The following is a 14,549-nucleotide window of genomic DNA, read 5'->3' as shown; positions in this document are numbered from 1 at the left end:
GCACATTTACCTCAGGTCTTTTTCATTCTCCACTTTCATGAGTGTAGTACCACACAGTTGGTACATTTCTCTTCTCAAAGTACTGCATATGGGTTACCGCTACCCATATGCAGTACTTTGCATTTGTCAATGTTAAACTTCAGTTGCCACTTCTTGGCCCATTTGCCAAACTTTTCTAGATCCTGTTGCTGTAGCACACTGTCTTTACAGTGTGCTACAAGTTGGCAGGGTCATTAACAACCCTGCCAACCTTTGTATCATCTGCAAACTTGGACATTAAGCCTGATACACCTTCATCAATAAATACACAAAACAACAATGGGCCCAGCACCGAACCCTGGGAAACTCCACTAAAAATATTAGTCCATGAAGAGCAGTGTCCATATATTAACACTCTCTGTCATCTCCCACTAAGTCATCCCTTCTTCCATTGCAGCAACTTGCTCTTAATGCCATACCACTCCAATTTGTACAATAATATTCCATGTGCAACAGTATCAAAAGTTTTCCCGAAATCCAAGTATATGACATCAAAATAATTTTTTGCATCCAGTTACCTTGTGACCAAATGGTAGTATCCAATCAAACTCATCAGACAAAACCTCCCCTTAACAAACCCGTGCTGTGTGAACTATTACTAGTCTTGTCTAGATGATCCTGCAATGCTTCTTTAACCAGTGACTTCCAATATTTTTCCCAGAACAGAAGCTAAACTAACAGGTCTATAATTATTTGTGTCACCCTTTGAAACCTCTTTGTGAATTGGGGATACATTTACACATCTCCAATTCATGGGGACCTCCACTGAATCTAAGGATGCTCTCATGATTATGGCTAATGGTTTGCTTACTTCCCTCGTTCACTGGATAGATTCCAATCACCCCAGGTGCCTTTCTTATGTTTAACTTCAACAATTTCTCCAACACTTTGCTGCTCTCCATTATTACAAAATCATTTAGACAGACGTTTACTTACTAAACTCTGTTAGAGTTTAGTAAGTAAACGTCTGTCCTCCCCTTCCTTACAGAATTCCTCGTGTGTGAATGTAGATGCAAAATACTCATTCAGTTTGTCAGCTATCTAAGTAGGATCATTAACAGTTGAACCATTGATATCAAGTGGACCAATCTGATTCATCCCCTTCCTTCTAGAGTTTATATAAGTAAAGAAGTCTTTGTTGTTTTTCTTTGCATCCTTTGCCAAAGATTGCTCATAATCAGCCTTCACTTGCCTAACCTCCTTTGCGACTTGATTACAGACTAGCTTATATCTACCATAGGCTTCTGTGTCGCCTGATAATTTATATGCATCCCACGCATTTTTTTTTCTCTGCCACAAGACTCATTAGTTCAACTGACATTCATTTAGGTCTAAATTTTGAACAGATTTCTTAGTTGTTATGAAAAGCCTAGTAGCTTCCAAGGTTAATTCTTTGAAGGCTTCCCATTTAGTCACTGTTGTTAACATTATCAGTTTACCCCACTGTATAAAATTTAAAAACTGTCTGAGACCACTGTAGTAACCTTTACAAAAGAAAAAACCCTTCCCTTTACATCTTTAAATAAATCCCACATCAGTACACTGATCACTGCCACCTAGTGGTTCCTTTATCTGCAAATTCTTAATGCATGAATAATCACTGCTGATAATCAGATCAAGAGTATTACTCCCTCTGGTTGCTCCTCAAACATGTTGCTGTAGAAAACAATCATTCAGTAAATCCACAAAAGTCTTGCTAGCATGTGAATGATCAACCAACAAGCTCCAGTTAATATCTGGAAAGTTAAAATCACCCATTACAATTTACTGGCCCACTATTTCTCTGCACAATTGTTCGTTGTACTCGTCAGAGTCATTAGGCCTAAAACACACTTCTACTCTTATTTTCCCTTTCCCAGTGCTTATGTCACACCAAACTGACTCAACATTGCACTGTCCATCAATGTCAACTGGATGCACTTCCTTAGATTTTATGTGTTTCTTAACTAACAGCATAACCCTCCTCCCTTCCTATCCTTCCTGTACACATTGTACTCCCCAAATTATATCTGTGAGACACCATGTCTCTGATATTCCAACAATATCTGCCTTTGATGTCTTGACCAGCACTTCAAATTCATTTACTATACTTCTAGCAGTGGTGTACATGCAAGTATACATGCACCTGTTCTTACTCTTAGTTACTCTAACACAGCCCGTGTATTTACTTATTCGATGATGACTCCAAGCAGCCTTTGAAATCTCCCAGCACCTTTCTAGGTGCTGCTCATTCTAATAGAAGCAGTGCAAGAATCACTTTCGCCTCTGCCTGCAGCTACTGTTAATCTTTGTCTGTGAATCCCCACCAAGCTAGCAGTTTCTAACCCACCCCTTACACTGCCTCGACAGCACCCTTTCTATTTAAGTGTATCCCATCCCTGTAGATGCAGTCTCTCCTGTTAGCAAGCACAGACCATGCTGAAAAAAATTCTACCCCACGAGTCTTGCACAATCTCTCCTGGGCCAAATTGATTGGCAAGGCTCTCATCATATACTCCCTCCTATCGTGTCTAGGCAAAATTGCAGACACTTTCAAATTTAACCCCAATTCGGAAGCCATTTTCCTAGAGTCATCTGACAAGTGGTTTCAGTTCAGAATCTGTCCGAAATCTTTAGCCTATTACACTGCAAAAGAAGGGTAGATTTAAATTTCAGGGATGGTGGGAGAAGGAAGAATCTCCTGGAGCATTCTCTCACATGTTAGGCCAAGTTCAGCACAGAAATCATCTCTTGTGAAAATCAGTCCTCTTTTTACAGCATAAGAGGAGCACAGCCTTCAGATAGAGTTTTAGTAGAATCCACAGTCCGTATTGCAGAAGGAAGATGGAATATGCAATTTATCCATTTTAAAAGCCAATACTTTGTAATAATAGACCCGCTTGGCCCCATCTCAGTTGCCATCAGGATGCAGAATTTAGCTGTTAATTTGTTGCCATGTCATATGAAGGGATAGTTTTTGGTCAAGATGACACCCAGGTCCATATAGGGATGGACCAGTTCCAAGTTGACTCATGATACTCACTTGAGTTTCCCCGAGGGTAAGTGGCTAATCCTTATTAGCAGCTTTACATCAGATAGCTAATAATATCTTGCCCCTTAGCAAATAATGGAAAAATAATCACAATATATAGTGCCCTTACTAGTTCTCATGTAGTGTCACTCAAGAGCTGTAATATGATAGAGTGAAGTGGGGGGGGGGAGAAAAAAGATGTGGACATGGGGTTGGAGAACATTCAGCAGTCAAGATATGTGATGGCCAGTTCTTTGGGTTCAAGGGATACTAATAATTATCTCAGATATCAGCAATTAGTAATATTCCAAAAGTTCCCTTACCTATGAAAATATTTTTAGAGATGTGCCTGTACTATACATATATATGTAAAAAGTTAAATTTCGAAGTGAAAGTAAAATATCCTATGAAAGTAAAATATCCTATACAATAAAATATCCTATCCAATATAAATAGAAAAGAACAGGTAATAAATTCAATTGAACAAAAAGTTGTGTATTTTATAACAGGCTGATGGCACATGTTGAAATACACTGCATTAATCAATTAAAAAACTGCTTACAGATCTCTGTACTAAAAAAACAACAACATAACATTTTAGGAAATGCAAAACTAATATAGATTCAAAATAAAACAAATTATTAATAATTAAAAATAGTCGTAGTATTATGAACCTGCTCTTTCAAGGTATAAAGATTTTTTTTTTTTTTTTATCCTTTGAGTTCTAGAAGTATTCTCATCAAAAACAGCAAAAAAAAAAAAAAAATTGCTAAAAACTTCAACATACCTACACTTAACTTTTAGATAATCCTCCTAACTGTATTCTTCATATTTATCAGAGATTTCAGTTTGACAGTCAAGTAGAACTATTGAAATGTCTAGTTACACCAAGCTTCAGAAAAAAGAAAAAGAAAAAAAAAAGAAAAGAAAAAAAAAGAGGGAAAAAAATAAGGGGGGGGGGGAAGCTTCGTCTTCCAAATGAGATCTAAATTATAAACAATTTTACACAGAATTTCTGCTGTTAATTTTCTGACAGGTAAGTAATATATATTGACTGATTTACTAAAACTGTTCACACTTCTTCAGTTCTTGACATTTCCATTGTAGATCATACATACTTAATTTTTTAAATGAAGTTCTTTACATATTTCTTATAAATACTGTAGATTTCCACATACATTTCAAAATTCCTGATCTGCATGCATTGCCAAATTCAAATTTTCAAACGCATAACCTGGAAAAAAAAAAGCAAAAAAATTAAAGAAAGTTTTAATAAATATTTCAATAATAATATAGTTCTACATATAGGTAGGGAAGGACGTTACATGGTTGTTTTCCATGAATATTAAATACTATAGTTAATAACTGCTCTTACACTACATGAAATTAATAAATACTTTATTAAGCTTATAGCCCAAACCACTTCTCCGTTAAAGGTGATGTTTCAGGAATCTTACCGATACCCATCATCAGACCATGCAGCTGACAAACTCCTGCTTGCCAAAGCTATCAGACAATCACATAGATGCAGATCAGGGTCTAGTAGCATCAGGAAGCAGCAGTCTGTCAACAGCAAGGTCTGATAATGGGTATGTCTGAAATGTCACCTTAAATGTATAGTGTACAATGTAATGTGTAATGTTCAGAAACTATATTATTAATTTCTTGTGGTATAAGAGTGGTTATTAAATATAGTAATTAATCTTCAATAATATAGTTCCTAATAAAAAAAAAGTTTTAAAACATATCAAGTAAAGGATATTATAACTCATCAACAGTGTAGAATATATAAACTTACTTCTACACATACTGTCTCCAGCATGTGCAAAACTAAAAAGCTAACTCTTATTGCATGATCATTTCAGATCACATGTAAGAGAGGCAACAAAAAAACACAGTTGCAGAATTAAACATAGAGTTAGCTAAAATTCCAGGAGGCCTTAGCCAACTGCAGCCAACAAACATCTCACATTAACAAATACTTTACAGCGGCATTTCCCAAATTGGGGTCCACGGACCTCAGGGGATCTGTAGACCAGTTCCGGGAAGGGGGAGTTGTCTGCGAAACATCCAGAATGTATCAAGTAATGTGTGTTTATTTTCTTAAAACATATACTAAGAGAATTGCAACGAATTTAATTATAGAACATTACTTATTTTCGATAAGATTAGTATAGAGAATTGTATACATATCTCAAATTATTCGTTCTCTGTATAGAAAATTGATGATAAATAAAGTTATTTATTTTATTTTTTTATGAAAACCCCAAACACGAGAGGTATTAGAACCTATAGTACTTAGTACCGTGCTTGGGTTGAAGGTTGAGAAGACAAGAGAGGATATTTGTTGACATTAGACTTGAACTTCTGGACTATAATTTTCAGGAAATACATATGAAGAAAGGTTGTTCCAGAAAACAGCAGTTCAATGAATAAACGAGGAAGATGAAAAGTTGGTTCTGTAAATTTGAAGTTGGACAGTAAATGGATGTTGGCGGCATGTGTGCGAACTGTTTTGAAAGAGAGAGCAGGAATTATAAAAGCCAATTCAGAAGAACAGTGCCCATGGAAGTATCTGTAGAAAAAGCATGCAACAGAAACAGTACGTCTATGAGACAGCGAATGGAGAGACTCCATTAGAGATGAGTCATTAATTAACCTAACTGCCCTCTTCTGAATGAAATCTAGAAGCCTGAGAGAGGTTTTGGGGACATCGCCCCAGATGTGGGAACAATATTCCACCATGGTAGGGCGGATTTGTGATTTGTACAGAATGAACAGCTGTTCGTAAAAAAAGTAATGCCGAGAGCGAAAGAGAAAACCAAGTTTTTTAAATGCAGAAGAAGCAATATTTGTATTGTTAATGTGCTTGTCCCAAGAGAGATTAGAAGTCAGGGTAATCCCCAAAAGAGATATATCATCTTGCCTAGAAATCTGAGTGTCACCAAAGATAAGCATAAGAGCAGAAGAATCCTTTTTTGCGAGATATAAAACAAGATTTAGAAGGATTGAAATCAACTAAGTTGTCTTTGTCCCACTGGAGATTGGCATTTAAGGAATTGGTTGCAGATATTTGAGAAGTTGAAGCTGATTGAGCAGGGCAAGGTTTCTCAAAATGGAAAGTGGAATGCAATGTGCTATCATCAGCAAAACTATGGAAAGGATTTCCAGTCAATGGAAGAAGGTCGTTAATATAAAAGAGGAAAAGAGTGTGGGAAATAACTGAACCTTGGGGGACACCAGCATTAGTGGAGAAGAGAGAGAGAGACAGCCGACAGCCATCTACCATTAGCCTCAGTGAGTGATCAGAGAGAAAACTGAATAACCAATTACAAAAAACAGTTGGCAAACCATAAGATGGAAGCTTGTTTAGAAGACCTTTATGCCCAACACGATCAAAAGCCTTTGAGATGTCAAGAGCAACTGCTTGTGTTTGACCAAACTTTTCCACTGAATTTGTCCATAAATGGGTAATATAAGCCAGAATATCACCAGTGGATTGACACTGACAGAATCCATACAGGCGATAGTTAACCAGACGGAAGGTTTCTAGGCAGTTTAGAGAGTTGGTAGATACTTTAGAAGTAATTGCAATGGGACGATAATTGGATGGGAGGGATTTGTCACTCTTTTTAGGAACTAGCTGGATATGAGCAAATTTTCAAGCAGAAGGAAAAACACCTTTGGAATAAGAATGTGAAAAAAGGAGGCAGAGAGCAGCAGTAAGTTCAGGAGCACAGGTTTTGAGAACAAGTGGAGAAATACCATCAGGACCTGTAGCTTGCTTAGCATCAAGATTCGTCAAAATCCTTCTGACGGAAGACCACAGGAGGCATTGAATGGAGCATGTTGGGAATGGTGGGAGGTGTTTTAACAAGATCATTAATACATGAGTTGGAAGAAAAATGGGATTCTAGCAGGTCAGCTTTATCATTGGCTGAAGTGACAACAGAACCATCTGGTTTTGACTGAGGTGGGAGCAGAGATGGGCTTTGGCAAGAGGCCAGAATGCTTGGCTGGTTTTGGTTTTTTGGGTTTTTTTTTTTTTTTTTTTTTAGGAGCATTAGCAACATTTTATATTCTTGTAATGATAAACAATAAGAGGTTGGGAATGAGATAAAGGCTCCATTGGAGAAGAGACAATCACCAATTTGCGATCTGAGGTGCCTAAAGGACCACTCACTTCGGCCATGTACTTAGAAGGGTTTTTTGTGAAAAAAAGATCAAGCATGTTGGCTATATGGTTAAGATTGTCCAGTCACCTTATAGGTAAATGAACAATCTGTGCAAGGTCATTAGAAATTGCAAAAGCCTCAGCATCTCGACCAGCTGGGTTGGTGTGACTAGAAAATGGAAGCCAGCTGGAGATGTGAACATTAAAATTGCCAAGAAAAATTACCTCACTGCTAGGAAAGTTGGACTGCAGAAAGTCAAGCTTCAAAGAGAGGAAGTCAAAGAGCTCCAAGTGATTAGTAGATCTGGGAGAATGGTAGAGACAACATATGAATTTCACAGAATGAGGTTGAGAGATTTTAAACCAGAGAAGCTCGAAAAGAGGAGATTCCAAATTACCAAGTCTCTGACAGGGAATATCGGAATGGACATATGCACAAGTACCACCTTTGAGGCAAAAGGAATCATACAGCAGATAATTTGGGCAACTGTTTGTTAGTTATGTTTGTTATTTTGGTTTTTAGAAGCATTAGCAACTAAGGCCATATTGCTCCAGGGATATGCGGTGGTCATTCCCTGACCTTTCCGCATTCTCCGTATTTGGTGGTCACAGGCTCGAACCCCAGTCTAATCAAGAAGCGTGTGCTACGCACTGCTGCTCCTGCCCACCTGGCTACGGAGGCACTTTGGGCAACTGAGACAAACAGTAGTTGAATCAACTGATAAATGAGATTCTGTCAAAAGAAGTACAGTCAGTCCTCGTATTGCACGATAGTTGTGTTCCTAGAACCCTCGTGCAATATAAACAACAGGCCCTATGGGAAAAATAGGGTTAGGTGCCGACCACCCAAGAATGAACACACATTTGTAACCAAAACATTACCAAATACAATAAATAGTCGTAATAAAATACTGCTACTGCTTTTGCTTCCATCGTAAGCCAACTTGTTTTTTGTTTGATTTTCTATCCAAACAGATGACAGCTGTTCCATCTCTTCCAATTCTTTGTCTTAATCTAATGGATTTTAATTACACTACTTTGAGTTGTTCCTGCTATGAAAGTTTTTTTTCTCTGCATTGCCTCATTTAGGCCTGTAGCACATGCAATATCACATGGTTTTTCATTTCGCTCAAAGCGTTTCACAATTTCATATTTTTTCTCTATCGACAGAGGCCGACTGGCCATAAGCCTTACCGGAGAAACCCCTGTGGGCAGGAGGCCGGTGTGATTTTGGCCATAAACGCTAGTATGAGGCCACTACAAATTTTCCCGGCTAAGAATTTTTGACCAAGTCCGCCTCTGTTTATCGATATTGCTTTTCTTTTTCTCTCTCCGAATCTGCAGTGTCTTCACCAGGACGCTTCCTGTTCACACCTTTTAAGAATTTTACTCATTTTTAGGGAATAAAGCACAATTACAAAATGAAGAGGCAAGCTTGATACACATAAATAAAGCGGCGCACGTGTAGCAACTGAATAAACAACACCGTAAAGGCAGAGATACACTATTAACACCTCACATTTTACTAAAGCACATTTCTAGGGGTTACTACCATAAAACAATAAAAACAATTTCCAGTTGCGTTTCTGCCAGTGGAATCTGTTATAAACTGGTAGTAAACTCGATCGAATTGCATTTGCGATAATACCGATAGCTGGAATTGTGTCGGTTTTAAGGTTATTATGGTGAAATGTCTTTCCCCTTCACTGATATAAAAAACATAAATACATTTTCAGAATCTTCTCTTCATTCCTATCGTGTTGCTTTCCATTGAGGTGATTCTGCGTTCGACTGCCATTTCTTGTAAACACAAAGGCGAATCGTGCATAAGCGAATTCGGTTCGTGTTATATAAGATATCGTTCCCCTATTTATAAATCGTGTATGATCGAATTCATGTAGTGTAAACATGTGTTATACGAGGACTGACTGTACATGAGGTTTGGCAGACTGCAAGTGGAAATGGACATCGTTGAGATTAGAATTGAGACCATGTATATTTGTGAAATGAACTAGGAAGTGTTTGGGAGGTTTAGCTCTTTTTTGCAGATAAGCTTACTCTATTAGTTTGACTATTCATGATGTATTCAATAGTAAGAAGTGGGGAGGGGGGACATGCTGTATGAAGTAATGAAATTTTTGGATATCGCATACACGTGGGTGTCACACCTCGATCCCTGCTTCTGTTGGTTCACACCTGGGTGGTCACCCATGGTGTGCTTGTGCATGGAGGTTATACCCAAGATTACTAACAGTCCCACCATTGTGAAGGTGCAAGAAGAGGATCTGGCTGTCACAGACCATCTGGACTTTGCCAAAATTGGGTCCACTTGACTTGAGTGTCACCCGAATATCAGTTCCATCAGTGTTTTAGACTCCCAGGTAGCAAGTACAGCATGTCTGGCATATCTGAGAGAATGTCTGTGACAACCTCAAGGACCATTATTATTATATATCCGTATAAAAATAAGAATAGAGTTGAGTTGTTTCACACATAAATCTTTGAATTTTCTTTTCAGGAAACCCAGTGTTCGTGTATATATATATATATATATACAGGGTGTCTCAAAAATATTGGTACAAACGTTTAGGGGAGGGAGGTAACATTTAAAGGAATGTGAATCGCATAGGAACCCAGAACCCATAACCGGAAACGTCATGGGAAAGTAGTAGCAGAGGCACAAGAAGCAGAAATGACAAGACAGTCATTAGTGGCAAACATTTATTTGACATAATATTAACAATGGAGTACGAGATGGATGCATTTCATGATGTTACAACAAATGCTCCAAGGTTCCACCATGAGACGCAATGCATGTGTGAGACCGACGCAGCATGGATTGGCAGACACGGTTGAACACACCTGGAGTTTCTTTGACAGTAGCAGCAGTGCAGATGAGTTTCGCCACGAGATCCATTTCCATCTCCACAGGCGATTCATACACGATAGATTTGAGGGCTCCCCAAAGAATGAAATCAAGGCTCGATAAATCAGGTGAGCATGGGGACCAGACAACGGGTCCACCACAGCCAATCCATCGATACCCAAAACGCCTGTTCAAATGGTCACAAACAGACCTTTAATAATGGACAGGTGCCCCGTCATGTTGAAACCAAATGTTGCATCTCACATTTGCTGGAACATCGTCAAGTAACCCTAGTGGAATTCATGAGGGATGGTAACAGGTATGGGCCAACTAATCAGTCACCGACCATACCTCCCCACATTTATTGCGAAGCGATGTTGTGTCGCATGGGGGGGGGGGGTTGTTATTTTAGTTTTTAGGAGCATTAGCAACTAAGGCCATATTGCTCCGGTGCAGTGGTCATTCCCTGACCTTTCTGCATCCTCCGTATTTGGTGGTGAAAGGCTCGAAGCCCGGTCTAATCAAGAAGCATGTGCTACGCACTGCTGTTCCTTCCCACCTGGCTACGGAGGCTCCCGCATGGGGAGGGGGGCACACACCGTGTGGGTTGTCATGAGCATTGTGCTGATTGAATAAGCCTTCCCGAGTGAAACAAGCCTCATCTGTGACCAAAACATAGGCTGTAAAATTCAAGTCTTGAACACTTTCTTGGAGAAACCACTGCGCAAAAGCCACACGTGCAGGATGAACTTGGGGGAGCAGTAACTGAACCCTTTGGAGATGAAATCGTCGTGCCAGACACGCTGTACACTGCAACGAGACATTCCTAAGGCAGAGGCAACAGCACGTGTGCTGGTAGTAGGATTATTCTGGACAGCATCCAATACACTTTCTTCCATGGCGGGAGTTCACGTCGAACGTGGTCTGCCCGCACTACTCCTGTTACTTCTAAATGACCCATAATCGCACAAATTTTGATGCACACGTGCAAACAAATGGTGGTCCAGTACATGTCTGTCTGGAAAGCGTTCTCCATAAATTCGTTGAGCGGCTCGTCCATTGCCATCTGCTAATCCATACACTAGGTGCACGTCTGCCAGCTCGCAGTTCGTATATCAATGTATGCTCTTCGTGCGGCAACTACTGCTTGAATAAGTAAACCTGAAATTTTCCCTCTCGCAAACTGATGAACAGCGCCGTGTACCAACTTACAGACATTTCCAGTTAAGGGTTCCTATGTGATTCACATTCCTTTAGATGTTACCTACCTCCCCTAAAAGTTTGTACCAATATTTTTGAGACACCCTGTTTGTTGTTTGTTTGTATGTGTGTGTGTATATATATATATATATATATATATATATATGTACGTATGTGTATATATATATGTATGTGTATATATATATATATATAGTCATACAAATTAGAATAAGGTTTAAAATGATGTGTGCTGTACCCTCCTTTTTATTTTTATTAAGTAATATTTCTTTTCCAACATTATTTAAATATAATTATATATATATATATATATATATAGAGAGAGAGAGAGAGAGAGAGAGAGAGAGAGAGAGAGAGAGAGAGAGTATGAAAAGCCTTTTAAAGGTAAGGTGGATAACTGTTATAATATAAAATAGGTTGTAATTCAGAAACAGAGCAATTTTTGGGCATATGTTTATATAAACTTTTATTTCAGTGTTTTCAGATTCTGAATCAATCCTGAAAGTATGAAATACCCAGTGTATATATGCTAAATGAAGGGCATGCTAGAGCTATGTACAAAGTTTGATCAAAAAGATTGGTGAGTGCTACAAAAAATTAATTTCACTCAATCATAAATGTTATAAAATTGCAACTGATATCAATACAGTCGATTCCGGTTATCTGGGACACATCGGGACTAGTGCATTTTGGCCCAATTAAGGGGATGCCCCAATTATTCGAAGTTTCACATAAACAGTTAAAAATACAATGCTCCCCCTTTACAATTGGTTCACTGTACAATCAAATCACGTTACGATGGAGTCGCCATTGTAAAGTACCGTCCACTATACAATGTGTAATAAATGCCAGTCATTGTGATCACATTTGTGAATTGAATTTTAATTCAATTAAACAGTGATTCTAATTAGCAAAAATAGGAGGAATAATATCCACAGGCTATAAGAGTAAAGATATATTAAGTGCAAATTTACTCTTTATCACCTTACCAATTAAAAAATTAAATGATACGTGAAATTCGGAAGAATATACGTGATAATTGGAAGAATTAATACGTACTGTAATATGTATATACTAACTAAACTAGTTGACATTTCTGTTCACTGTCATTTGTGGGTGGGTTAAAATTTAAAACAGTAAAAAGATAAGCAATCAATAACAAAGAACACGGCACACACAAATTGCAAGTGAGAACGGAGTAACAAATTACTAAGCTTTAAAAATAGGAATGAAGAGAAGATTATGAAAATTATTTTTTTTATACGATTGAAGATTCCACAGAAGTGTAAACACATTTTACCATAATAACTCACAGTATTCCAGCTGTCGGTATTATCGCAAATTCGATAAGATCGAGTTTACTATCAGTTTATGACAGATTTCACTAACACAAAAGCCCAATAAAAGGTGACTGCTAATTGTTTTATGGTTGTGACCTCCAGAAATCCGAACGAATTACGTAGTACGGTTGGAGACAATCATGGGGTAATCTTTAGTGCTGCGGTCTCCTGCCCCGATTAAACAGCATTTTGTCCCAGTTAAGCGAAGTAAACCCTGGCTATTTTCTCGATTGGGTTCTGTTTTTTAAGATTTGCCCCAAATAAATGGCTGCCCCAGTGGCCCAAATAACCAGAATCCAATGTATTTCAGATCTACCCTTGGATCTCCATTCTCAAAACAAGCTGCTATTTTTATCTTGAGCACACATCTCAGAGGTGTGTCCAAAATTTTAACATCGATTGCAATTTAATTTAGTTAACTGAAAGTGTCTTTATGTAGGAAATTCTCTTTTCTACCAGTGGATAACAATCAATGAACCATTTGATTTATAAATACAATAAAAACTTCACGGGGTGCATGAATCATTTCACTGTATTGAAATGTCATTATTATGAATATTGCTGAAAATTATTTTAAAAAATATATCATAAATTCTGTTGCACTTTTTTTAATAAAGATAACCAATAATTTCCATTTTACTTTTTTGTAAATATTGACAGAAATAAAAAAATAATAATAAAAAAAACTGTCCATATAACCTGTATTCCTATTATCATACTCTTCCCACTACCAGAAGGTACCAATTCAGTTGCCTCTTAAATTTCAGACTGTTAACCCCAACCACTCAGGAAGGTTTATTTTCATTTATTCCACTGCAAACACAACACACTGACCAAACTTAACCTTCCTGAGGTTCGATTACTAATTTTCCCAGTTTATATTTGACCACTGGTTTTTGTGTCCCATTTCAATTTGCTCCTCAGTGTCCTTACACACCTCAATTAAATCTCCCCTTGCTCCAAGATGCTTTGGTACCAAGCTCTAGCTCACACTTTTCCTCATACAGACACTTTCACAGTAATCACTCGTGTATTAAGAATTTGCAGATAAAGGAACCACTAGGTGGCAGTGATCACAGTGTACTGATGTGGGATTTACTTAAAGATATAATTACCATCAGGGGTAAAGGAAAGGGTTTTTGCTTCCGTAAAGGTGAGTACAGTGGTTTCAGAAAGTTTTTAAATTCTGTACAGTGGGATAAACTGACGATGTTACCAACAGTAAATCCTAAGTGGGAAGCATTCAAGGAATTAATCGTGGAAGCTACTAAAGGTTTCATACCTATTATTTTTTTTTTTTTTTTTTTTTTAAGAAATATTGTTCAAGGTTTAGACCTAAATGGTTATCAAATGAACTAATGAGACTCGTGACAGAGAAGAAAAATGCATGGGATGCATATAAATTATCAAGCGACTCAGAAGCCTATGGCAGATATAAGCTAGTCTGTAATCAGGTCACAAAGGAGGTTAGGCAAGCGAAGGCAGATTACAAGAAATCCTTGGCAAAAAATGCTAAGAAAAACAGGAAGGATTTCTTTACTTATATAAACTCTAAAAGGAAGGGGATGAATCTGATTGGTCCACTTGATATCGATGGATCGACTGTTGATGATCCTGCCCAGATAGCAAACAAACTGAATGAGTATTTTGCATCTACATTCACACACGAGGAGTTATTAAGGTTTGGAAATGGCAGAAGGTTATCAAATTGTAGCAGGGTACTTAATGATTTTGTAATAACTGAGAGCAAAGTGGAGAAGAAATTTTTGAAGTTAAACATAAGAAAAGCACCTGGGGTGGATGGGATCTATCCAGTTATATATTAAAGGAGGCGGCAAAGCAACTAAGCAAATCCTTGGCCATAATTATGAGAGCATCCTTGGACTCAGGGGAGGTTCCCAC

The 14,549-nt window shown here is 38.0% G+C and overlaps 1 protein-coding gene across 2 annotated transcripts in view; it reads right to left on the bottom strand.

Moving 5' to 3' along the window:
- The window catches only part of mahj (LisH and WD40 domain-containing protein mahjong), a 305,108-nt gene extending 301,191 nt beyond the window's left edge, over positions 1-3,917 (bottom strand). For both annotated transcript variants that reach the window (XM_090369657.1, XM_090369658.1), the window contains exon 1: positions 3,837-3,917. The gene's annotated coding sequence lies outside the window, so the exon portion shown is untranslated. The remainder of the gene's footprint in view (positions 1-3,836) is intronic.
- Positions 3,918-14,549: the final 10,632 nt, after the last annotated feature.

The sequence above is a fragment of the Mastigoproctus giganteus genome, chromosome 3 (genome assembly GCF_048544385.1).
Source record: "Mastigoproctus giganteus isolate SK-2022 chromosome 3, ASM4854438v1, whole genome shotgun sequence".
In the NCBI taxonomy this organism is placed as follows: Eukaryota; Metazoa; Arthropoda; class Arachnida; order Uropygi; family Thelyphonidae; genus Mastigoproctus; species Mastigoproctus giganteus.
Note: the sequence above shows the minus strand (reverse complement) of the source record. Positions and strands in the feature narration are given on the sequence as shown.